The following is a 25837-nucleotide window of genomic DNA, read 5'->3' as shown; positions in this document are numbered from 1 at the left end:
CAGGGCTGCTCCACCACCACTGCAGCACGATGGAGCTGCACTGTACCCTGCACACACTCACTGGAACAGTTCATTACTTCTGCCTTGACAATTACAAATGATGGCACCTATCAAAGAAGTGCCAAAATTTACATGAGGATTTGGAAGGCACAGGAACAAGCTTTCAGCACACACAGCAGCAGTCCTGCAGGGCAGGAGAGGTGTGCGATGGAGAAAGAAGAAGCATGTCCATGGCCAGTTAATCTTTCAGGCAATTTACACCCCACATCAAATCCCACACTAGTAACACAAGAAGGAGGGGAAAAAAAGCAAAGAAGAAAACTAGGTGCATTTTGTACACAGCATTCCTGTGTCTCAGCCTCTTGGACTCGTTTATTTCACGAAATCAAGTTATCTGAATCTTAATGTGTAGTACGGCAGGAATTCAAAGCCTCTTCTTTACCCACTAAACTTGATCTGAGGCTCAACTTGACAATGTCGATAAATATGTTGCGCTGCATTATTCATGCCCCTTCCCTTGCCTTCCCCCTGCCTCTGCCTGGCAAGCGGCAGCCGCCACTGGTGCAAAGTTGTGAGCCGGGAGCAGCGAGACCTGCCCTGTATAAATACCTGCAATAAATAAAAGATAAACAAGGTATGTTGCTTGGCGACATCTGCCTCTGCCTCTCTGCTGGGCTCCCTGCACAGCAGCTGCTCGGGGGGGCCTGGGGAGGGGGCTCTGCAGCTGGAAGCCACCATGCTGGGGGTTTGGTTGCAGCTGTATTAAATAAACCACTCGGATAAGGACAGAAAACACCCCAGCACTAAAATATCTGAGAGCTGAAATTCTGCTGATGAGTGTCAGGAGAACAGTGGTTTACAATGCGAGCAACATTCCTTCAGCTACTCATCATCATCGTAATCATCATTATAAATCTTGGCAACCAGCAAAAACATCCATTGTTTCTACCCCTCACTTCTTTTCCCTCCAGATCTGGAGACTTAGTGACGAGGATATTTTGTTGTGGTTTAACTCTCAGTGGTTTATCCAGGAAATGCAGGGGACTGCCTCAGATGAAGATACTTTGCTGCAGCAGTACATGAGCAGCTGTACGTAGTGGCCAACTCAGGAGAAACAGTAACTTTGGTTTCTCCTCTTACACGCTGTCAAATGGGCTGAAACTTGTAGTTTTCATGTTCTTCCCCTGATGTCATGATCTTAATCTTTCCAGCCTTAAGTTTGCTCATTTGTACATCATCACCAGCATGCCCTATAGAGATTTTATGTGGTTTCAGGAAAGCTTCTCTGTTCAGCTTCGCAGAAATTGTATCTCATCCAAGGCCTTTCTTCTGCAACATACATCTTGCTCCAACAAGGAAAGCCATTAAGACCCAAAGAAAATTAGAATTGAGTCACATTTACATTTTCACTGCATCTAGTCTGGAATTCACAAAAATTTCAGGCTGCTTAAAGAAGAATAAACTATGAAAATATATGTATAGAGACACATACTCAGAGTTTCTGCAGGAACAAACTTCCATGATGGTGATAATCTCTGTCCCTGCAGAAACTGAGTCATCACAACATCTGACCCTTGAGGTTGCAAAACTGAGATGATGCCACGTTACTGTTAAGTAAGGCAGTATTGCAAGAGTCACACAAAAACCACGCTGTGCTGAGAGGTCACAAAACCCAGAATACATTCAGACATGGAATAGGTCAAAAAAAGCAGAGATAGCTCTAAAAGCTGAAGAAAAGCACAGCCCTTAATGCAATCTAGGAAGTGGTGAAAGCCTCAAGAGCAGCACTGTCCCAGTGACAAGGTATTCATGTGTTCACCTCCGTGAAACTGCACACTTCTGCTGCAAGACTGGAAGATGCCAAAGGAAAATGACTCCAGGAGTGACAGGATATTCCCTGTAGTCACTTTTAGTGGCTTAAAGATTCCCTCTACTGCATCTATTATGTTCTCGTAACTAATACTCCATGCAGCTGCCAATTCAATCCTTATTAAAAAGAACTGTGTGTGTTCATTCCTTGTAGGAACACTGGTGTCTGAATTCTGGGAACCAACTGAGATTTGGGAGGCTCTGTGGCTTGGGGCAAAGAGCTCTTTTTTAAAGAGCTTTGCCAAGTCAGGACTGAATGGTTTTCCCCACTTATAGCCTCCAGACCTTTATTATGCTTGGGCTGCAACATATACCCAGCTCCACCTCTGCCAGACCAAGGCTGTTACTTTGCTTCTGAGTCATAGCAGGCTGAAATACTCATCCTTCTCTACATATCTAATCTGGGATACACTCTTCTTCAGCTGAGACTGGTCACAGGAAAATAATGGGGTACAAGTGACATAGAGGGGCTGTCTTGCTCTGTACACTCTCTGTACCACGACCTGGAGCACTGCAAGCCATGAAACTGGGGATGTTCAGGGCCAACAGCTCTTTACACCACTGACTGATGTTTGTCCTCCAGCCCCTTGGTACCAATGCATGGCTTTCACCCTTTTTTAGGGTAAGCTGCTCATCTGTACCCAGCTAGTGGGGGAGCTTTGCCTCAGGACAGGATAATTCTGCACAGGGCTTGTGTGGATTTTGCAGTCTGGGCTACTAAAGTTCAGTTGCTGCTGCTATCTGAACAATAGGTTTACCTGCTAAACTCAGGGATCCACTGAACCTGCTGGTTGTTTAATAATCAGATTTTTCCAGCTCATGTTCTTCAGGCGGAGTTTTTGCCTGAACCCCTGGTTTCTCTGGTGAGAAAATCTAGCTGGAGTTGTCTAGCTGACAATACCTGTCACCCACAGTAGGTGCCAGAGTCCTTGCCAGGATGGACTGCAGGGAAAGGATGTGTCTGTCTGCACCATGGAGCTTTGACCATGACCTGCTTCATTCCCAAACCCAGCAGCACTGGGATCTCCGGGTGCTTGGCTCCAGGCCACTTCCTTATTAAATACAATTACAAAGTGGTGCTCTCACCACCAGCTGAAGTTTGTACTTGTTAGACCAGGAAGAAGAATATACATATTGAAATAAGTTTCTCCTGATCTGACATGTACAAACATTATCTATGCACCCAAACACACGCACTCATAAATATGTTGGCCCACAATAGACACTGCCTTCCCCAATGGTCAGGCCCTGAAACCTGAGGACTTCCCCCTCAAGTCATGTTTTATGTGATCTAACAAACCATGGGAGATAATCATTGCAATAAATGCATCCTGCAGAGCCCAGAGAAGGTATGGTGCCAAATATAAGTATCAGATATTGTCAATATCAGAGCTGGCTGGGTAACCAGGAGCATGTGTCAAACCAGAGCATTTCTGGCCAGATACAGAAGCTCTTCTCCCTGCAAAACATCAAACCATCCTGGGGACACTCCTCCTATAAATCAATACAGGTATTCAGAGAGTAATTAGTCAGAGTAACAGAATCAGAGTGTCCTCCTTTATAAACACTAGCTAATTAATTTCCACAGTGTCTCTAAGGAGACAAGGAAGTACGATGACCATTATCTAAAATATACGACAAGAACATTACTATTATTAAACCCAGAGGTTGAAAAAGAATGGGAAGAGCCCCACCAAGGAGATATACGTCAACAGTTGACTGCCTCTACACTTTAAATATGCTTTTAACAAAACTCAGAGATGAACATTTATTCTACCAGTGCCAAAAATAACCTTAACCTCTGTAAAAAATTCTGCACTCTGTTAAAGCACATGAATTTTCTTTGCAGTCCTGAGCAACCTCCTGTTTTCACCATTCTGCCCGAGTACTTCTTGTGGAAGGGGACTACTAGGATACTGGAACAGCCCTTGGAAGACTTCAGAAGCCTGTTGTGGTGTTCATGAGGCTTCCTCTATACTGTGTAAAAGCCACATAAAACAGAGCATCAGTACCTCTGCGGCAAGGCTTGGCATATCTCTGTATACTGAATCAACATAATTATTTAGAATCCATCTCTCTGTGTGTAATTTCTTTATCCTGCTATTGTGTTGCAAAGAATGAAAGCCATGAAGAGTTGATCATCCATGCACCCTCCCTCCTGAGTTTTTTTTAAAGTTAAAAAATTCCTGGTTTTGACAGAGGCAGCTGCAAAAATGCAAGCTGTCAGCCTGAGAAAAAACACAGTCAGAAGCAAAAGCGGCTGCTCAAATGCAGCCCTGAAGTCCCCACTTGAGATGGTGATCTGCAACACACCACTCACCACTGCCTGCAAATGGAAGAGATTTTAGCATGTGGCTCCCAGGGGAACCTTTTGCCGTAAGAAATGAGTGTGGCCAAAACTTCAGGAAAAGTCTTAAAATACTTGAGCACATTTGTATGTATGACACCACTGACAGTAAATAATCAAGTTAGGGGATGGACTTGGGAAAGGGAGGATGGACTTGCTTCTGAGGCAAGGTCTTGTGCATCTGGTTTTTTAAGGAGGTAGCTCAATATAGCAGGTTGAACTGCTGAACCATACTTTCCTAAGCCTTAGAAGAATCAGGAAAAGGAGGAAATTGCATCCTGTGAAAAATGAGTTTTATCATGGGGAGAAGTCTAAGAGGAAATGATTGTTCAAAACATATAACAAAATAAATAAATAAAGTAAGTAAATAAATAAATAGAAATGGAGATCTCACACAGGCAACTGCAAAAGCTCCTTCACAGCCAATCTTCTCCAACCAGTCTCTCATAATTATTGAACAGAGGACTAACTCTATCAAAACAAATTTGTTATTCATTAAGATATGTACCTGAATAGAATAATTGGCAAGATTTATGGAATTAAAATGAAAATCTCACGAGGCATCTCCTCCGGGACAAACAAACTGGATTTTTCATTGTAAAAAATACTAACTCTAAGTGTGTAAATGTCAACCATCGCGGTACATTCTGCCTTTTCAAGAGCCATGTACATAAACAGCAGACTCTTTGCAAGACAAGTTTCTGTACAGCCATGAAACACAAACGGTTACTATGCAATCTCCCAGGGAAATCAAATTAATATAATAAAAACAGTTTCACATGTGCATGATACAGCATACAGATGCTGCTTATACAACACCAAGAGCCGTTACAGTATAACTCATCCATGATCATAATCGCTTCTTTCTTAAGCCCTGGAATCCCAGGCAGAAGTGTACATGTAACTGCACGCCTGCTTTTGCATATACAACTGCTGTCGCTGCAAGCATAAATTAAGTATGTATATTGCTACATAAAAACCTACTCAGTTACAGATGTGAATTTTTCTCAAACTCCTTCCAGCTTCTCCTGGGCTGGACTTCTGGCTTGGTGCTAACAGAGTTCCCTTTTATGCTCTCTAGTTTTTTACTGTGTTCCCAGCATGTAAGAAGAAGGAAACGCCTATTCTTAACTGCAAGCAACTGCACAAAATTGAAAAGGTGAAAGGCAAAACCAGGCAGAACCTTACAGTGTTCTTTCACACTGACATCCCCATTCAGTCCAACTTTTGTGCTCAAAACTTCAACTCAGATATCTCTGAACTCAGCAGGGACCACAGCAAAGTGCAGTGGAAGCAGAGCACCGACACTCATGGGATGGGGGATTGCTATTTGATGAAGAAAGGGCTTGGAACCCTGCAAGGAGAAACAGGGCGACCTGCAGGCAGCAGAGCACAGCCCTCCACCCTCAAACATATCAGTGGGAGGCTTCACCCTGCTCATCCCTGCTGGACACTGGGAGTGGGGCTGCGGAGCCACTGTGCAAACCCAGAAAGTTCCAGTTTCAGCTGAAATGTGTGGTGTCTGGGCAGCCTCCAACGGGTTAAATGGGGCAATCCCTGGAGAAAAAGGGGCTGGTAAAGAGGAAACCAAACCTGACCTTGAGAACCCCACTAATGGGAGAAACATTCCCCCACAATAAACTGACAAACTTTCTGCCCCAATTTTAAGGCTGAAAGGGACTTGCAGAGAAGTGGTGCCTACCCCATCTCTTGAAATGCTCAAGGCCAAGCTGGATGGGGCCTTGAGCCACCTGGTGTAGTGGAAATTACATCTGTCCATGGCAGGAGTTTGGAACACAATGATTTTTAAAGTCCCTTTGAAACCAAACCATTCTATGATTCTTCAGGTTTCTTGGCTCCTGGTCCTAGTAAGAGATGTGAACAGTGCCTACAGCATGGAGCTGGACTGGTGATCAGCACATGCACATACACACACAGGGCTTTAGCAAAATACCTTCAGTAAAAAAGAAAAAGAAAAGCAGAATCAATTCCTTTATCCTTGCAATGGTATAAAAGAGGTGTATAATACTGCACATTTATTTGCACTTTTAAAAATCACCTACTGGATGAGCTGTCTAAAAAGGGAGAACAAAGCAATCCATGCCTTTTAAGTAATGGAATGCTGAGGAACGGTGTTAAACAAAATTTGCTGATACATTCTTGCCAAAACTGCAATAATGATAAATCCACTATAAAGAATAAAACATCTATTCGCAGGGGAGAAACGGAGGGATCTGTGCTCCAAATTCCACTGGAAGCTTTTGAAATCCCACCCTTAAATAGCATAGTCTGGTGCCAAACTTCACAAATCTACTAGTAACTACTTGCAAAATTACTCCAGAATCAAACCAGCAACAAGTTTTGCTACCCATGGGTGTTGATTGTAACCACATCCAATAAATATAAGAAAAATAATAATAACAAAGATTACGTTAATGTTTTGTTACTATTTTCTTAACACTCTCCCTTAACCAGTGTTGCAGGAACATGAAGACCTCCAAACTTCGTAAGTTTTGTTTTCAGGAGGCTTCTGCAAGGCCAGGATGTTCTTCCAGCATTCACCAGGTCTGACATTTTATAGAAGCAGGTTCTCTGGAGGACACTTTCTTAACAACTGAGTCAGTAAATGGACTTGCAAGTCCCTGGTTTTCTTCATGGATTTGCCAAAATAAGCTTTAACAAAGAGCAGCTTTTCTGCTTCCCGCTTCTATTTACGTGCAGAACATGAATACTTTTCTACCTCAAAGGACTTGATTTTCTAAATCACTTTGAAATCCTCAAAAGCTGCTATAAAACCAGTTATCTTGGCTGAGATCGGGACAGGAAAAAGAGTACAGAAGGAACCCCACTGCGTGGTTTGATAGGACCATGTGTGTGACCTCCACAATGCTCCACAGGATTTAGTGTCTCAGGACATCACTCTCACAGAAGTCACTCTCACAGAAGTGGTTGCCTGTCAGTAGCATTAAATTGTTTGTGTTTGATTTTGTTAAAGCAGCAATAGAAAGTGGAAAAAAATTAATTGCAGCAAAGCAATCAGAGAAAAAATAATTTTCAATAACAAACGTAATATTTAAACAACTGCGGAATACCCACTCTGTAGCTTGACCATATCAGTTCCATCTGTTATTTTAAGGGGTGAAGCCTGAACTGAGAAATCTGTGTCACACAGAGGCCGGCAGGTTTGTGAACTCTATCGGGAGCTGCTTAACAGTTGGTCTTAATCGTTTTCCAAGGCACAAAGCCGAGATCAAGATGAATCTGTTTCCCACATTGTTTCCTCCCAACAGGGTTGGATTTCAGATTTGCCTGGATTAGAGTAAAGCCACCGGAATTCCCCACCTGGACATTAAGGTTGGAGGCCTTGATTTCAAAGGCAAGTGGTATGCAGTAATTCTAACCTGGCCCCACGGGACTACAACTTTCATTTCTAATCAGTGAATTGTCTTTGTGCAAAACATTTTTTTAAGAGGAGAAGGAGGGGGGAGATTTTATTACATCTTCCCCTTTACTTTATAATTTTCTTTCAGAGCCAACATATTTTTAGCCTAAATACTAATGAATTAAAAGTAGTATCATTAGTTCACCTTTTCCAGAGAAATTAATAACAGGGCTGAGATTTTTAAATCCCATACTGTTCTTCTGCCTCACCCTGAATTTGCTCATGTGTTACGTTTTCGCATAATCGGCTTGGGCTCAGTGGCTGTGTCAAGCTGTGCTTTAGTCTCACAGCATGTTGTAACAGCAGTGACCAGGACCTGAACCATCTGCACCTTTATCCTGCAAGTGCACTCACCCAAAGGAACAGCCCTACTTCAGCTCAAGAGCAGGAGAGGAACAAGGCTGGAGCTTCTCAAAAGCTTCCTAGGCTAAAGGGAAGAATGAGACCCCTCCTCTTGCAAAGTGAAAAATGTTGTGGCATGGTTCAATCTCTGCACAGTGCCTCTTGGTGCTCTTCCCCTTGAGATAATGGGCCCAGGCTGGACCAGCCACCCCACATCCAATCTGCAAAAGCACTGTGGATGACTTCAGCTCCCTTGCAGTGGGATGGGTCTTGGTACCTTTCCTGTATATGCTGCTCCATCCTCCTGTAGTCCTGAGCACAGACAGATGTGTTGGCAAAAAAAAAAAAAAAAAGCTGCATCAAAAGGCTGCTTCTGCCACCACACACAGAGGGACCTATCAAGACACCTTGATATGAATATGTGAGCATGTCCCACTGGAGACAAGGTACACGGTCTGGAAAAGTACAAGTGTTTGTCCTGGCAAACTCCTGCTCATCTCAGTGTTTTATCCATTGAGCTCTAGCTTCCATTAGCTCCTCAAGAAGGTTTACCCTGACAAACATTTCCCTGTTCCAGGCAATCAGGTAGAACTAATTTTTAATAGACTTTAGAGAAAGAGCTTTGATTTTGACCCCTACAAAGACCTACTTCTGTAAGAGAACCCGAAACAAAGGAAACAACAGCATTTGCATCACCCATGTGGCTGGGTGGAGTTTTCAAACATTACTGACTTGAATCTGGAGGATGGAGATGGTTACACCAATCATCTCAGATGAGCCAGGATAAAATCTTTTCTATTTCTTCTGCTGAAGGCCAAGTGTCTCTGGCTCTCTGACAGGCAGAGGCAGCAGGGCTTGGGATGGCTGATGAAGTTACCACTTCCACAGCTGGCCCTGCTTTGCTTTGAATCCAGTTATTCATTATCAATCCACTCCAGGGACTCGACAATTTCCAATAGGCATTTAAGCCATCACCCAGTTCCACTTGCCTTAACCATCACTCAAGTACAGCACTTGAGAATGCTCATGACAGACAAGCCATGGTCACTCATCAGCTGCCCCAAGCCACCCCAACCACTTTCATTTACCTTAGCCATTGGGAAATACAGAGAGAGAAAAGCTGGAAAAATATGGGCAAATCCCCCATATATTTTCTCTATTTGCAATGTTCCAATGTAGGGTTGTGCTTCTGCAGGTCAAGAAGCAATTCCTGAAGTTATGGTGAGAAAGCATCCATTTCCCTCCTTTGGGTACAATATTGCAGTCCTGTCTCATTCCCATGGAGGCAACCAGACTTTAAACAACATGCAGGACTGGATATTGTTACATACCAGTGGAATACTGAAATTTGGACAAAATCTCACATTCACATAGAAAAGAAGAACCACATCTCTAGACTTAGAACAATAACCGGAAACAAAAGCCACCGACTGCTCGTTCAAACAAATCTGGTGTTTGCCTCTTTAGATTCAACCCTACATGCCACACAATGGACTAGCAAACCAAAGCACTAAATACATGATTAAAAAAATTTTAAAAATCTTTACAGCCTCTTCATCTTGATGTCGGAAGGTTTTGTAGGAACACATTTTTATCGGATAGCATGTGTTTTCAATACAGACATATTTGGGCCTGCACGTCGCTATTTTAGTGCTAACATTTACAAGCTTATTTGCTGAAGGCAATTTTTGAAGACACTTTGTCAGTGGCCAAGTCCAAGTTCTATTGAAGTTAAGTGGAAGACTCCCACTGACCTCAATAGGAAACAGCTCAGACAGTCGGGGCAGAATTCGGAGCTGCTGCAACCCACTGAAATGCCACAAGCTGAGAACAGATCTCTGACAGCAAAATGGGTAAGCCCAGGAGGGAAACACCACCATGAGAAGTAACAGGATCCATTAATAAATACATTAGAACATGGTACCACGGAATTTCTCCCCTGGCTGTGCCAGAGTAACAGATTTGGAGCCCATCCCACAGCTCACCACCAGCTGCTGCCAACGGGATCCTTGTGGGGCTGTTCACTGCTGCTTATGTTCACTGAACCTGATTGGGGAAGGGCAACTAAAGCAAAAAAACTGCGCAAAGTAGGATGTTTTCAGCTGTCCAGAGCGATCTTGCTGAAATAACAAGATCAATTCAGACTCCTGAAGTCAGACACAGACAAAAGCACCGAAAGAATCTCACATTTACTGTCTTCTTTCAGATAATTATTTCCCTCTAGTTCATCACAACTCAGAGAACTTTGTTTAATAGCTTGTAATATTGCTATCATGACTGTAACTTCCTTCATTTGAGTGGAGAAAGAGCTTGAAAAAATTCCTTGCAGACAGATTTTTTTCCCCTCTTTTTCTTGTTACAAAGTCTACACTTGCTGCAAGGGCACAAGGGATGGAAAAAGTATTTAATTAGTATTTCCAGAAATATCCTCGCCTAACCCATAATGAGGTCATGCCAGATCATAATCCTCCTCAAATACAAGAGACAAAGTGATTTCCTTTTCATACAACATCCTTTTTTGGGTGCAGCATCGACAGCTTTTCTGTGGTTTCAAAGGAAAAATAAAATTGAGTCAGTCTGAGTGGGGGAAGTCCAGAAACACCTAATACATCTTCCCATGAGATGAATTCAGCAGGCCATACCTCAGTGAAGACATGGGTGGGATCTAATACAACCAGGAAACTTTATTTTAAAGAAAATAGAAGGAAAAAAATCCAAACCAAAACCACAGCTCCAATCACAACTCCTTTGAACTGTCTGCTCCAATAATATTTCTCTTACATCAGGGAGGAGTGTGTTTGGGCTACCTGTGTCTATTTGCCATTCCTCTCACCTGCCAGAACCAAACCTGAGCCTAGGGTGGACCCTTGAAAACACGGGGCACTGTGGACAGCACTGGGCTGGCGGCCCAGGGAGGGGCTGGATTAGCACTGGTGCTGCCAGGGCTTGGCTTGCACCAAAGCGGGGCTGGCAGCAGGTGCAAGGACCAACTGAGACCACCCCTCTCACTGGAAGTCATCCCTCCTCTCTCAGTGTGACCAGAGCACTGCTGTGTTTGGAACACCCCAGAAGAAAAACCCATCCCTCAAGTGGCCCTTCCCAGACAGGGAAGCTCAGGGTGCACTGATGTTGCACAGCCCACTCTCCTTACGAGAGATGGGTCAATGAGCCAAATAGCTTCTACATGGCAAAAATACTAACTTCCAATCTCATCTTGATGAAGACATCAAAAGCTTGAAACCCCACCAGCTCCCTTAGAGGCTCATCCCAATAATTATTCAGCTCCACTGTCACATTCAGGCAGGAAGCAGAGCTCAGGTAGACACCCAGATTTAGCTTGCAGCTGGCAATGGCTCATCAGCTTTTCCCCACTGGAGTAAGGGGCCAGAGAGCACAAAGCATTTTCTCTGATTCAACATTCCATAATTAAAATAAATCAGAAAAAGGACATTATCTGCTGTATTTGCCCTCTTCTGCAAACACACCGTGTGTTATTTCACTATAGAAATCACCAGACAAAGCTGATTTACTGGCCAGTCTCAGGAAGCCAGTGATTCTCCAACCCTCTCTACCATCCCCCAAAGTTTATTGTTGAGTTCTTGGAACATCAAGTACAGAGTGTGAAATAATTTAATGGTGGGGGGATTTTCATCCTCCTTCTCTATCCCAATATGACTAAATTTATTGATTTTGGATTGCTGTAAATTATAATGTAATTATCCTGCTGCACAAGCAGCTTCCCATTCCAGAAATTAAAAAGCAATTCAGGTAAATGATCTTTAGTTATCATGGTGCATCCCTGCAGAACTCATTAAGTTGGGGGATTAGAAATGGCACACCAAAACTCTTACAGGGCAGGTGACATTGAAAACTATCACGCCTGAAAATACAGAACTTCCTTGGGATGATAACAGGCAAAACTGCTGGTGTGGCACTTTTATTTCCTTTCCTGGCAACCTCGAGATGCTATCAACTTGTACATCTCCTAGGATTTCTAATGCTCACTTACTGACCCTTCTCAAAAATAAACACCCTTCCTTTGAGATGAGAATGCCATTAAGTGGAATTTAAGAAATGGACAACATCACAAAGCCAGTTGTAGAACGTGGTCATCTGATCCCACTGGATCTCAGGTGGAAAAGCAGCTCATGTGAGTCAGAGTCAGCAACTACTTTTTGAGGTGGGAGACTGCCAACTGGCACAAAAGAGAGCTCACACCAGATTTCCAGACAGCTAAGGTGAATTTTCCAGCTTTCCCGAAAGAAAGCTCTATCTGATGGGATTGCTAAAAGATCTGATTGACTGTGGTCACAGAAGATACTTGCACTTTGCCAGCACAAGTGTTCTCAATCCCTTTGTCTTGCCCAAAGGTAATGTTTTGCCTCCCTAAACCTGCCTGCACTTCAGGCATTTTCCCCTCGCTGCTCTATTCTGCTGTGATGGCAAAGCAGCCATCATCAGGCTTCACACTGAAGGAGGCTACAGTCGTTGGCAGATGAAAGGATACGTGTGCACATAGTTTGCACATCATTAAGTTCGCAAAACGCTTTGAGGATGAAATGTGCTACATAAATATAACAGGTTATTAAATTTCTTGGTGCCTGCAGTGGTCTTCGATGGATTGTGCCTAAACCTGCTACTGCTTTTAGCTTCCTGGTTTTTTTTTACCCCCTTGCCCCGGAAGATTTTAAGTTTCTCCCTCCAGTCAAGGAGTCTTTCCCACCTTCTGGTGGCCCCATGGAGCTGCTGTGCAGACATGGGCAGTCCCGCTGGCTTTCGGCCGTGTGTGTGCAGCCTCTGCTCATTTCCTCTGAAAGCAGCGGCTGCCAGACTTGAAAGACCCCTCCTGCTCCCCTTGCTCTTCCCTAATACAGCCCTTAATTAATACTGAAGGCTGTTACCACTTTTGAGTAGGACAGTATCCTTGTGATATTAGTCAAACTCCACAGAGATTTATGAACTCAAGAGCATGACCAGGATACTCAGAAAAGAAGTAAAACCCTTCAGTTTACTATTCTATACAATCAGAAATTTCAACTTCATCTACAAGTTCTTCATACTGTGAAAGTTCACTAGTTCTGTTATTTCACTTCTAGTAAGGACCATGTCCTAATATGGACATTTTTGCAGCATTCAGCTAAATTCTGAAGATATATGATGTACCCTGGTAGCTCTTTCTCCTATTAAAAACAACCTATTAACTCGGTCTCATGAAAGCCCAAGTCATATCTGGTCTCTGTTTCTAGCAGAGACAGCTCAGCAACCTCTCTCCCCCCATCTCAACAGCACACAGCACCACAATTACACAAGGCATTGTGGCAGGAGCATGGGACATCAGGGAAAATCTCTGTTCTTTTTTGGGACGCATGCATGCTTTTCAAATTTCCTAAAAGGAGAGATTATTTGGTTTTGGCCTGGCATCTGAAACCACTCACAGGCCACACACAAGTTACCGAGTAAGCAGACGACATCCTTTTCTTAAACCCTTATGGACACAAACAGATTTTGAAAACATGTAGTTCAACCACCTCAGCAAATTGTTTCCCCGGTGTGCTGGTGTTGGGAGCCCAGTGCCTGCCCTCCCTCCTCCTCCTCACCCCCCATTCACTGTTTACAGCAAGAAGGACATTAGTGCTGGACTGAACCTGCTCCAGTTCTTTTATATAGATTTAGACCGTATAATTTGATCGTGACCACAGGCAGTTTTATTGCCCTGATTTATATGTAGCCTTGTGGGGGTTTGGGTTTTTTTTTTTTCCCTTTATTTGGTAAGAAAGTGAAACTCACAGCAGTTCCTTCCTCGCTGCAGCCTGAGGACAAGCTGCGGGATCTCCGCAGGGCTGCCACCCTCCCTCTGCCCCTGCTGTGGTCTTGGAGGGGAATACACACACTGGAGGAGCTGGCTGAAGCTTCTCCTCGAGCACAAACCCTCCCTGTGGTCCTCACTGCCCCTCAGCACCTGGCTTGTCCTGCCCGAGAGAACGGTCCAGGTGACATCCAGGATGATCGATGTCGCCGCTCCCCCTGTCCACGGGTGTGACACCGCGACAGAAACTCCAGCGTCATTCCCTCTCCTGCCTGCTAACCCTCCTCCCAGGGAACTCAGTAAAAGGCTTCTGTGACCAAGCCATCACTTTTATAATCCAAGTAGCAGGCGATAAAAATCCAGGCAGCTCTGCCATAGAGCTAAGGGAGATGTGGTTGTTGGGCCAGGCATGTTGCTACCAACCATCTGCATTCCCAGGGCACACTAAATCTGGGATCTGTATTAGTATTCTCCAGCAGGCATCTGGCAGATATTAAATACCAGTCTCCCCAGAGAACTTGTTACCTCCTCATGCTTGACTGGGTGAATATAAGTGAGCGTCGTGCTTGTATCTGCTACCTGAAGAGGCTAGATGAAGCCTATCTGAAACATGCCAAGACCCCATATCTGTCATTACCATACCAATTTCCTGAATGAAAATCCTGCCTGTCTTTCATTTAATCTGTCTTCTCTCTCATTACGTGACCAGAACATGCTGTACTAACTACAAAGACAGGTCAGTATGTGACTCAAAACCTAATTTCTGTTACTTACCTAAATGATTACTGCCTGGACGAGCATGATGTTTTGGAATAAGAATAACAAAGCCCACCAATCGTTCTGCCCTATCACTGGCATGTGAAGAACTAATTTTGCACTGGTCCATGGGCTTAGAGAAAAGGCTCATCAGAAATCCAGTCGTCTCACCTTGGTAACCTCATCTCCACAACAACGTGTACTTTTTTTCCAGCTTATCTACCTTTTGTCTTTTTCTGCACCCAGCCAGTTTCTTCTTACACTTCATCCCTCTGCACAGCTCAGCCCTCCTCCCACACAACTTGCCCAGGCTACTTCTGCTGCTCTATATATCATTTTATCTGAGTAAAGCCTTTTGAATATAGCCCACCATGATTTCCATAAACGACTCTCAGCTTCTCTCTGCTACTCTGAGATCACTGGCACCTTGTGTCCTACCCCATCAAGCAATAATTTTGCAAAACTTTGGAGCGGAAATCACATCCTCACTAGTTATGGGGTTCACACTGACCCTGGCATTTTCTTTTGCCTCACTCAACATAGTAATTACCTGGAAAAGAATTTCAAAACTACCTGCAGAACTGTTACCTGGAAACTCCCAGGTGCCATGAGCCACTATCCACTTCATGTGCACCCAGAGGCAGATTGCGAATGCTGGGCACAGCTGCACCCTTTGTAAGTGTCCAGAGAGACATCAACCCTTCTTTGTGGCATCCATAACCATGGCTTTCAAGGGTCAATTCCCTCTTCTCTTCTTGTGCCTTATTCAGCTGACACTGCCTTCAAATCCCCACTGGTTTGGGCCATCAGCCCAGGATCTCACAAAACACAAGGTTAAGTGAAGCAAATTCAGGAGGACATTTCTATTCTGCCCTCAGGACTTAACTATGGGAAGGTTTTGAGGTTGGAAAAGCATAATTTTTCATTATGGTCACAGAAAGGAAGAATAAACTAAAACCACTACAGATACTGGCACTGAGGAAAGGCCCTTTGGGCTGATACTTAGAGAAGCTCATTTCTATCCTCACTCAAGTGCTACAGAGGTTAAAGACCTGCTACAACCTGCCATAAAAGGCAAACCCCACATTAATAGGAAATGTGTTCCCCTCCCCCATTCCAAATGTATTTTTTATGAGTAAACATTTCTGTATTAAGACTTACTGTCTTCAAAGATCCCTTTTATGTCCCAAAGGTAACCATTTAAGTGTTCTTATAACAGCCGTTACTTATCTTTACAATGGGCAATGCATGTGAACTCAGTGTCTGAAACTTTAATTTTGCTATATATTTTTTAGTAACTACATATAAATCCAGCCTGTTTCAAGTGTCAGTGACTCTGTGTGACCAAAAGATAGCCTTGGATCTTATTTCATCTGCAAAGACATTGTTCTGAGTGGAATTAAAAGCAGGGAAAAAAAACTGCAAAACTCCCAACCCTTTTAACTTGCTTGCAGAAGCGATGCAGAACGCACAGAGCTCAGAAAAAGAGATGCAAATGTTTTTCACACATTCAGGCATCTCATTTCTATTTTAAGAGTCGCTGCTCCAGCAGTTGAAACACAGAACCCTGCAGTAAAGATGTTTTAAGGACGTCTTTGTAACAGCACAGGAAAGTTCCTCTGGTGTTTTCCAAGGGAAGAAAATTGCACCAAACAAGAGCACTGCCAGCTCCCCTGCAGCTGATTACAGTATTTGAGCGTGCATGTGCACAGCAGACTAATGGGAAGGTAAGCTGAAAGCAAATTTCTCCCCAAACCCCATGACAATGATTCTATCCTTCCATCACCTGGCATCCAAGAGTCTAATTACAAAGGACTTTGCTAAGACCACTGTCTACAGCTAAACTGGGTGAATATACATGCCTATTGGGTGTCTATTGCTTGAGTCAGGGTAAACCCTGAAGCTCTCCATGGCTTCTGTAAATTCATCCAGGTGTGTCTAAAGCCCCACCCAGGTACTTGGAGCTCACCCATAGGGTATGTATGTAGGTAACTGTTTTGAGCTAAGAAAAATAATTTTCTCTTGTTTTGATATAGATAATTCACATTGTTATTAACAACCTGATGTTCTCCAGCTGAGTTCCAGGTAAGATCACCTGAAAAACTTTCTCACTTCAGAGCAAGCATGGCCCTTTGGAATACTCAACCTCTATACCCCCAAATGGTCTCTCCATTATAGGTATTGAAAACACTTTCACTGTAAGAACTTAAACTTACCTTTCCCAGCCCTGCAAAACTGTTTTACTGTCCCCTTTGGACAGCAGCAGGTGACACCTAAGACATACGAACAAGGTCACCCTTGTAAGGCAGCACCCAGGGGCAGCAGCACTCCCTTGCAGGCAGTGGGGAGTGGGAAATGGTATTTTCCCCACAGCCTGACCCATTAAGTGTTTCCGTGTGACCGATGCCATAAACATGCTAACCAGATGCTGATGGATGGACCTGGAGGCCCCAAGAACAACCCCAGTTCATTATATAAATGAGGGAGCGAAGGGAAGTCAAGCAGCTTTCCCAAAATCATGAGGGAAGTTTGGGACTTCATCAGGAACTGAAACTAATTTTTTCCAGGCTCAGTTCTGTGCCCTCACTGTAGGGAGCCACCAAAAAATTGGGTATCCTCACACAAGCAGCCTCTGGGAGTCGGATCAGCTTCCCACAACACATAATAATTCCTCTCGTTAAAACAGGACGTGCAAACCAATGCCTAAAGTCCTCACCTTTGTGTTTCTCTGGTTTTACTTTATAGTGTGCCTGTAAATGCCTCTGAAAGAACATCACCAGCTGTACCTGCAAACCTACACAAACAGATTTGGCTTAACCTCAAGCCTCACTTGCAAGAAAGCACTTGCACACACTGACACAGGGCAGGGATATTCACTCCAGCCAGGATGTAGGAAATTGCCTCCATCACTGCTGGTCCATCCCACAAAGAGCAGCCACAAACCACGGAGAGCCTCAGGTAGAAAAAGTGAGTAAGAAAGATAGTTATCACCTCACTAACTGAACAAAAATTTCATTTTGGAAAAATCTAAATATTACCCAACATTCTAGCTCCAGGGTCAGCGGTGCTGATCACCTATTGCTCTCTTTTGGCGCAGAGCACCTCGTTAGGTGCATAAAATCTCTGCTTTCTTAAAATGACTAAACTACTGTTGAAGCAGCACACACAGGACCAGGGGTTTAGATGAAGATACCTCCTCTATTGGATAGTTTTCAGGAATGTCAGACACTGATCTTTTATGTCAATACAACTGAAGCCATCAAAACATCTACTTTAACTGTTTACTTAGGGGTGCATCTGTTACAAGCTGTGATTTTTTCTGAAAATCTGTCAGTCAGGAGCTGATCACTGTAAGAGAAGAGAACAGAATACAACAGCTTTCTGGCTAAAATGGCACCATTCAATCCCTGCAAATGTCACTGTATTTTAAAAATCAGATACTGGTGGCAGTAAATATAAATATTTTGCTTACAATACTCCTGTTCTTATTCATGATTTACTTACAATTGGAAGCATTTTCTATGGGATGGTCTTAAAAAGATCTGGGATTCCAAGAGAAGGAAAGAGGTATAAAAAGAAGAGGTGAGAAACCCCCACTGAGCTCTCTAACAAACTACTGAAAAGGCAGAATTGATTTCAGTCAAGTTTGTGATCATATGGGATCACATTCAATTTTTAAAATTTATTTTCACTTTGGACTCAGCCTATGTGCCCAAAGTTTTGCTCATTTCTTTCCAGCCAGGTTTGCCTGATTTCAACCCAACACCACTAAGGGAGTCACAGAACACCCAGTTTAGGTCATTTTCCTAAATAACATATAATAACACATATAAAGTCACGAGTTTAACATAAACTTGAAGAAGTTTGCATAAAAATACTATATCCCCTTCATTCCTTCAAGAGCTAAATTTACAATCTTGGCTGAGGTTTTATTCTCTGTCATTACCATTAAGATCAGAGAACTCATCCTGTCAAGCATAGTCCCCACACAGAATGGGATATTGATTTATTTCAGAATTTAAGGGTTTTGCAACTTTTATCTCACTTAGTTCTGAAAAAAACTGTAGCCCCGAATTATGAGCCCACTGGGCTAGGTACTGAACAAAGGCACTGCTGAATTAGTTTAAATTCAGTGATAACCTATTTGTGCTACTGAGCATTTTTCATACTCTTATGCAACCAAGAGGAACGAAGCTGACTGCTGCATCGTGATGTTCTCAGAGGCTCTGGATGATGCATAGACAACTTGTGTTCAGCTCTCCTGAAGAGAAAGAAACAACGCCTCCGTTTGGCAGATGGGCATGAGGATTTGAGTCATCTGACCATGATTACACGGCATATCATTGAGAGGAAGGGCTTGTAGTGGATATGGTGAGCCAAGGATCCTGGGCTAAGACCTCTGTACTGTCCCTGATGTCGCACGTACACCACATATGAACTTCTCAAGTTCCACAGATAATCACTTCTTGGCATTTCTCTGAAACAGCTCAACCCATTTCAGCCACTATGGCCCTGGAAAAAATCCCCTGTGCTCCCTGTCTACAGAATGGGAGCAATGACATGTCCCTGTCCTGCCAGGATGTTCACACACAGACAGATGCTGAAGTGCTGAGGCAGTGTGAGGGCTGCACAAAGCAAGAAATGCCCCCACAAGCCCTGGGCCTCCCAGAAGCCACCAGACAACACAATTCATCTTCTCTAATTATAAAAAATAATAAAAATAGTGTAGTGGAACTGGCTGTGTCCTCTCAGGCCTTGGCACCTCACTCATCACCACACAAAACCATGAAAACAGAAAACTTGATTTCATGGGGGGCAGTTTGACAAGGTGTTGAACAATGCCAAGTCCTCTTTTCACTGCAAAGTCTGTGGATACCTTCTCGAGGCCACACAGAAATTCTTTAGGAGGTGCTGGGAATACAAGCCCTGTTTCTAGGTGCTGGTATTGGATGCACAGCATTTCTAGGAACGTTTTTTTTTGCCACTCGTCTGACCTTGGGAGCAGTCCCACTGCTCTGTGCAGGCAGCCATGGAATACTCTGCCAAACCCTATCAATTATTTAGCATCCAAAGGTAGACTTAATCTGTGTGATAAAAGGATGGATTTTATCTATGGCTTGTTCCCCTTAAAGTGATTTACACAACTGGCCTCTCTAGTTGCTTCCCTTAACATAATTATTTACTTTTGCATTAATACCCTTCCCCCATTTGGGTTATTTTTAGGAGCTTTTTGTAGCCTTGAGAATTTACTATGGTTTTTTCCCTTGTGTTTTAGTGGGGATTTAAAATTTCCCATCTCTCTGAATGGGCTGTTAAAACACCAGTTTTGCCAATGCTGGTGTAAAGCAGGAGCAGCTCTAGGAAGGAGCTCCCCTGGCTGTGTTGACATCTGGGTATAGAGTTTGCCTCTAACTTGAGAAGCCATGGGGTGAGATTTCAGTTCAGAGCTGCCAGTCAGGGCTCCCAGACTGCTCATCAGGCTATGGGCTGATGAACATGAATGAAAGGCTTTTGGGCACGAATCTAGTTCCACCTTGGTTCCTCGCTTTAACCCCATTCTGCAATTTTGGCAAAGTTGGGAAGACTGGGATTTTTCCACCTAACATTGAATCAGGCATGAAGTCCTCAAGGGAATAAAACAGGCACCTGCACAATGGGATTCACTCCACCCTAATGCAAAAGCATCCCAAACTAGACACCTAACACTCAGACTGCCAACTTTAGACAAAATAACTCCCACCCTTTGTCCTACCATGATTATGGCAGGCTCAGACCCCAGGGCTAATAGGTGGTGTTGAGAGAATTGATTTATAAAACCCATGCAAATTCACAGGTGTTCAGGCAAAAAGCTGCCAGAGATACTAAAAATTCAAACCATGGGGACATGCTGGCAGAGGAGACAATCCAGGAGATAATCCATCATCACCACTGGATTTTGTTACTTTACTACAATTGACCAATCCACAATAGTAAGTTCAGCATCAGTCAAAAAGGTTATATTTAGGTACCCTCTGAGGGGCACTTTAATGAAGTCTAAGCTGGGTCTCTAAAAAAAAAGACTTATCAGTATTTGCAAGAATAAACTTATGGAGCTCACAAAATAACAGAAATGTAGAAGTGATTATCACTACAACTATTATTAATGATAATATAATACACTCACAAAATACAAAGGTCTTCCAGGTGCTACTTAATGGTTGGGACAACCAATGCCATCATCGGCCTGTGAAGAATAACTTTTTTTATTTTAAAGTCATAAAGCTTTTGAACTTGGTGTGCAAACCTGCAGTGTGGCTAGGAATGAGATAAAATTACTCTGTCTTCAAAAGTACTTTTGCATCTGTAACGAGCTGAAATTATAGGAACTTTTGCTATACCAGTGTGGGGGAGCAGTATACAGTCAGGGAATGCCAGCAGATGTTCTGAATCACAGAATCATTTAAGTTGGGAAAGACCCTTAACATCATCAAGTGCAACCATAAAGCTGTTGCATCATGTCAGGGCTACACAATTTGAACCCAAAGGTCTGTAAACATTAATGGTTATCCACTCTGTGGTAACACCTTTGCCCACAGGGTTGGCTACCACACAAAGTCGGTAGAGAGGCTTGGGCAAAGAGGAAAAAAAAAACGAGGAAAAAAAACCCCCAAGAAGTCAGATTCCAATCACTCATTTAAGCAAAGGAGAGGATTACCTAGGCTGACTCTTTTGAAGAAGAAACTAGGGAGACTGCATTGCAAGCCACAGATAAAAGAGAAAGGGCAGGCAGAAGGAAAGCTGTGCTTCTGTAGTACAGTTTGTGGCAATCTCAATTATCAAAATTCTGCCACTAACTGAAGAACTAAACCTGCTGCTCCAGAGTGCCCTCTGCCAGGCCCACACACCAGATACTGCTTATGAAACATTAAAATGGTGAAGCATGGCTTTAACTTCATCCATCTCTACATGAACCCTTCTAAACTATCCCAAAGAGCAGGTGCCAGGTGACCAGCATGAGACAAAGCTGGCAAACTTGTCACTGTCCTTGATATCCCGTGACTGAGGAACGGTCTCAGCACTGCACCAGTCTGAGCACCCGAGACATCCAGCTGCCCAAAGGGACGTGAGTGGGTCAGTCCAGTCAGGACTACAGCAGCAAAGAAATACGCTTTAGAACCCAACAGAATTAGTTTCATGAAAGGCTGAGAGAAACAGTCAGAGGAGAAATAGAGTTCTTGATTGCAGTCGCTCTCGTGGCAGCACTGCACTGGAGCCCTAGCCAAGGTGGGGGCCACTGAACAAGAATAGACAGTGGCTGTCAGGAGAATTTCTCGGTCTGAATTATAGGATTTGCCCATCATTCAGTTTTAACCACTAGCCCCCCTTCCCCCTGGAGCCAATCCCAGCTTTTCAGCTGAACACATCTCTCAGCATTTTAAGCTGTACACAGCAAAGCAGTGCAGGGCAGGGAAGCTAAGATGTGCTTGTACTGGTTATGTTCCCTTTCCTGGAAAATGTGAACTGAATGAAAAACATTCTTTAAGAAGATCCCTGCCCCTCCAGGGTGGACAGAGGAGATGACTTCATTGGGGCTGTTCTCATTCTAATTTGTCTGAGTCTTGGGCCACACAAACTATATATTTTTTCAGTGCGCTGAGGTCTGCTGGGATGCTGGCATTTCCTCCTCCTCATTTACATGGTCTTCCCATAATCTAGCACTAAGACAAGCTGAGCTGCATAAGGACTCCCTGCCAATGCCACTTGGGGCTTGCTTACGGAAGACCTCTGGAGAGTGATGGGAGGTGCTCCCTGCCCTTCTCCTCTGCCTATGAAAGGGCTGAGTGTGCTACTTCTGCAGAACTGAGCATTCCTGCCAGCCCATAAATCAAGTGCCCAAACTCCATCCCAATCTCTGATCCACTGCAGAAAAGCCCCATACTCCGCCTTTACAGCACACACAGGGCAAAGAGCTGTATTTCATCAACTGAAGCCTTAATATCAGAGGAGAGTCGTTACCTCCTGGAAAAAAAAGAAAAAAGCACAGCCAGAGTCTTACTAGTTGTGCAGCTTGGCTTCCCCATGTTTACACCAAATGACTTGTTGAACTTCATTATATACAAAGTATTTCCATAGATCAGAGGCAGGGAGACCTGTGCAGCTAACATAAAATAAATTACCACCCTGTGATAAATGGTTCTATTAGCAATCCAGATTGTTAAACTCAGATACAACAGGATGAAGGGAGCACTGCCCCATTCATTCTCCCTGCGGCAGATACTGAGTTGTAAATAGGTTATTTTGTGTGTAAATAACACATTAAAACTCAGCATTAGCCGTGTCTTTTGATAGAGAGGAAATTGTTCCAAATAAATAATTTCGGACAGGAATGTAAAATAAGCCAGATTTAATAGTGCATGCCTGCTGTAGCTGTGTTAAACATGACTAAAATGATAAACCCCAGAATATACTAATAGTAAACTATGCTCTGACATCAAAGTAATGAGGCTGTATTTTTACCCAGCTTTAGAAATGCTAAAATTAGTCTTGACAGAGCCAGACATCAGAAAAATGTTTCAAACATAAACACCATCAATTTGGGAACTTGGAGTTTGTGTCATGCAGAGGGTGGGGTGGAGAGGGAAAGGTGCATTCTGGGCCTCGTTAAAGTCGGGCAGTTAGCATTTAGGAGAATTTGTATTTAATTTTTATTATGAGATGAGAAACCTATCTTCCTAAATATCTCTGCCTGTGAAAGAGTGGCTCATTTAAATTTCCCCTTCAGCCATGTGCCTGGGCTTCCTCATGCCTGTAGGTACAGAGATGTGTCAGTGCCAGCCTGGAGGACACAACCCAGCCCCACTCGTGGGCTCTGCACCAAACCCTCCTAACCCTAAACACCAGTACCGACTTTTGCATTCAACAGAAGGGTTTTCTGAGCTCAAATTGTTACAGGTTGCCCTTGCAGAATTAGAGACAATAAAACCAAGAGCCTCTTCTGCAGATCTAACTTGTCTATAGTTCCTACACTGTCATTACAAACAGTTTCTCACACACACACGTTCCCCTATTGCAAGAGAAATGAGAAGCGAGAAGCTTTGACTCCTTGGCCAACATGATTTATGGAAAAATATAAAATTAGGAGAGACTACTCTGATGTCATATCTGTGAGGCCAATTTCTGAGCATCTGATCAATGAGTTACTATAAAAAACTGTCACAGATGATGTTTAAAATGGCAGCTTCAGAGGACTAAAAACACGGGATGCAAATTTTTAGTACAAAAGGACTCTTCTCTACTGCCAGCATCAACAATATTGATCTTTTTTCCTACAGCCACAGCTTAATTTGTTAGAAGTTGGAAACATTTGGGACAAGTATCCAAAGGAAGGGAACTAGAAATGCAGACTGAACATACTATCTTATAATAATACAGTCTAAATAAGAACATAATGAAATTTATTCTTCGATTATTTAACTATTATTCAGCTTATTCCTTCAATTAATAATTAGAAATAAAACCTTATGAATTTATTAATTCCTACAGGTAAAAAAGGAAATGTTATGGTCTGAGAAACATCCAAACATGCTATGATGGCACTCCTTCTGTGTTACTCAGTAGAATAAAAAAGGAGAAATGTGTTGCGAATTACATTTGTTTGGCTCTGGAGAGCAGCTTGGTGATCTGCAGCGCTGGCTGAGCCTCACTGCCACTTTCTCACAAGCTAGTACAAAGAGTAAAACCTCTGCAATAAATGAAACCAAGAGTTTGTCTTGGATGAGAATAAAGACTTGCTCGTATGGCCCCAAAGCAGGGTGGGGAGCTCAGAGGCCACCCTTCCCTTTAAAGCTGATCCTTCCTCAAGCTGAACCTCCTAATTAATCTCCAAGCCTCGTTTGCTTTCTTCTGTAAAAATATGAGCATAAATACTCATAGCTCTGGCCTGTTGTGAGTAATTACTCTAATTTAGGGAAACAAACATGGTATATTAGCATGAATACCATGAAAGTGGAGTCTCATCTCTGCCCAGCATTTTCGCTATCACCTAAATCACACCTTGCCGTTAACTCATGTTAGAAGACAACTTTGCATCAATTTTTCTACTTTCAAGCACACGCACAAGCACGCTGTTCACTTCCAGGAGGCTGTATTATGTCTAGGCAGAGTTCAAAGGAAAGCCCTTCGAACCACAGGAGCATGTGCATCACCTGCAGAGTCCCAGGGCCAGCATCCGACCACACGCTGCTCTGCTGCTGCCCATTTTGGGTCATTTATGAGCACTTTTCTTCACAGCATGACACAGATTTCACTCTTTACATCTCATTACACAACGCTTTCATCACAATTCTCCTGACATCTTCAAACAATCCTCAACTTACTCCTCCACTTCCTCCTAATAAAAGGAGAAATATTGAGCCCATTAATCACTTTTTTCCAAAGGTGAGAGCACACTGCTAACAGAACATATTATACTGGATGGTTAAAAACCAATTAGGTCTCCAGGGATGCCAAATGGGCTGATGGACACTCCACCTCAGGGCATCCTCATTTGGATCTCTGGAAAGGCTGCGACTGCTCCCTCAGTGGAGGCACTCCCAAGGCAAGTGCCAGGTGGGGAGAAGGTGTTTATTCATAACAGCACATCTATGGGTTGCAAATTTTAGCACATGCTTGGACTGTGTTGGGGCCAATCAACCCTTCTGGTCTGCCAGTCACTGAGATGATATCTCAAGCAGGCTGCCTCAGTAGTTCCTACAGCCTCTGCTTCTTCAGGGATCTGCTGGGGGATGCCAAACTTCTGCTTTCTGGCAAGCCTTCCTTTCTCCCATTTCATGCAGTGCTTACAAGGAAAGTGGCTCAGACCCATTCAGGACCACAAAACTGTTTCCCTCCAAAAAATTTTGTAAAAGACTTTCTGGTTGCTTCTACGAAAAGGTTTATCAAATGCATGAACTAATCTGATAGATTATAATCTAGCCACTCCTACTTTATTCTGTGCATTTGAGTCTTCACAGGTCAGTTGGAAAAAGAAATCTGAGCAGCAAAGTTTACAAAAAAGGAGATAAAAAGCAGATTTAAGTCTTTTTGGTCAGAAACTATCTTCAAAACTCAGGCAATACAAAACTCAAACTCTCCAGCCAATTTAGGTAAGAAAGAGAGGCACTCACAGAAGAGTCATTCTGTTCTCCTGGGATGATGAAAAACCACCCTGCACTGAAGGAAGGGGAGGGGACAGGGTCATTTTGAGTTAAACTTGGGCAGCAATAATGTATATTTCAAAAAGGAAAAAAAAAAGCTA

The 25837-nt window shown here is 43.3% G+C and overlaps 1 protein-coding gene across 2 annotated transcripts in view; it reads right to left on the bottom strand.

Moving 5' to 3' along the window:
* Nucleotides 1–25837, bottom strand: part of GLI2 (GLI family zinc finger 2) — a 188235-nt gene that overhangs the window by 113030 nt on the left and 49368 nt on the right. The window lies entirely within an intron of this gene.

Source organism: Catharus ustulatus, chromosome 7, assembly GCF_009819885.2.
Source record: "Catharus ustulatus isolate bCatUst1 chromosome 7, bCatUst1.pri.v2, whole genome shotgun sequence".
NCBI classification, from domain to species: domain Eukaryota; kingdom Metazoa; phylum Chordata; class Aves; order Passeriformes; family Turdidae; genus Catharus; species Catharus ustulatus.
Note: the sequence above shows the minus strand (reverse complement) of the source record. Positions and strands in the feature narration are given on the sequence as shown.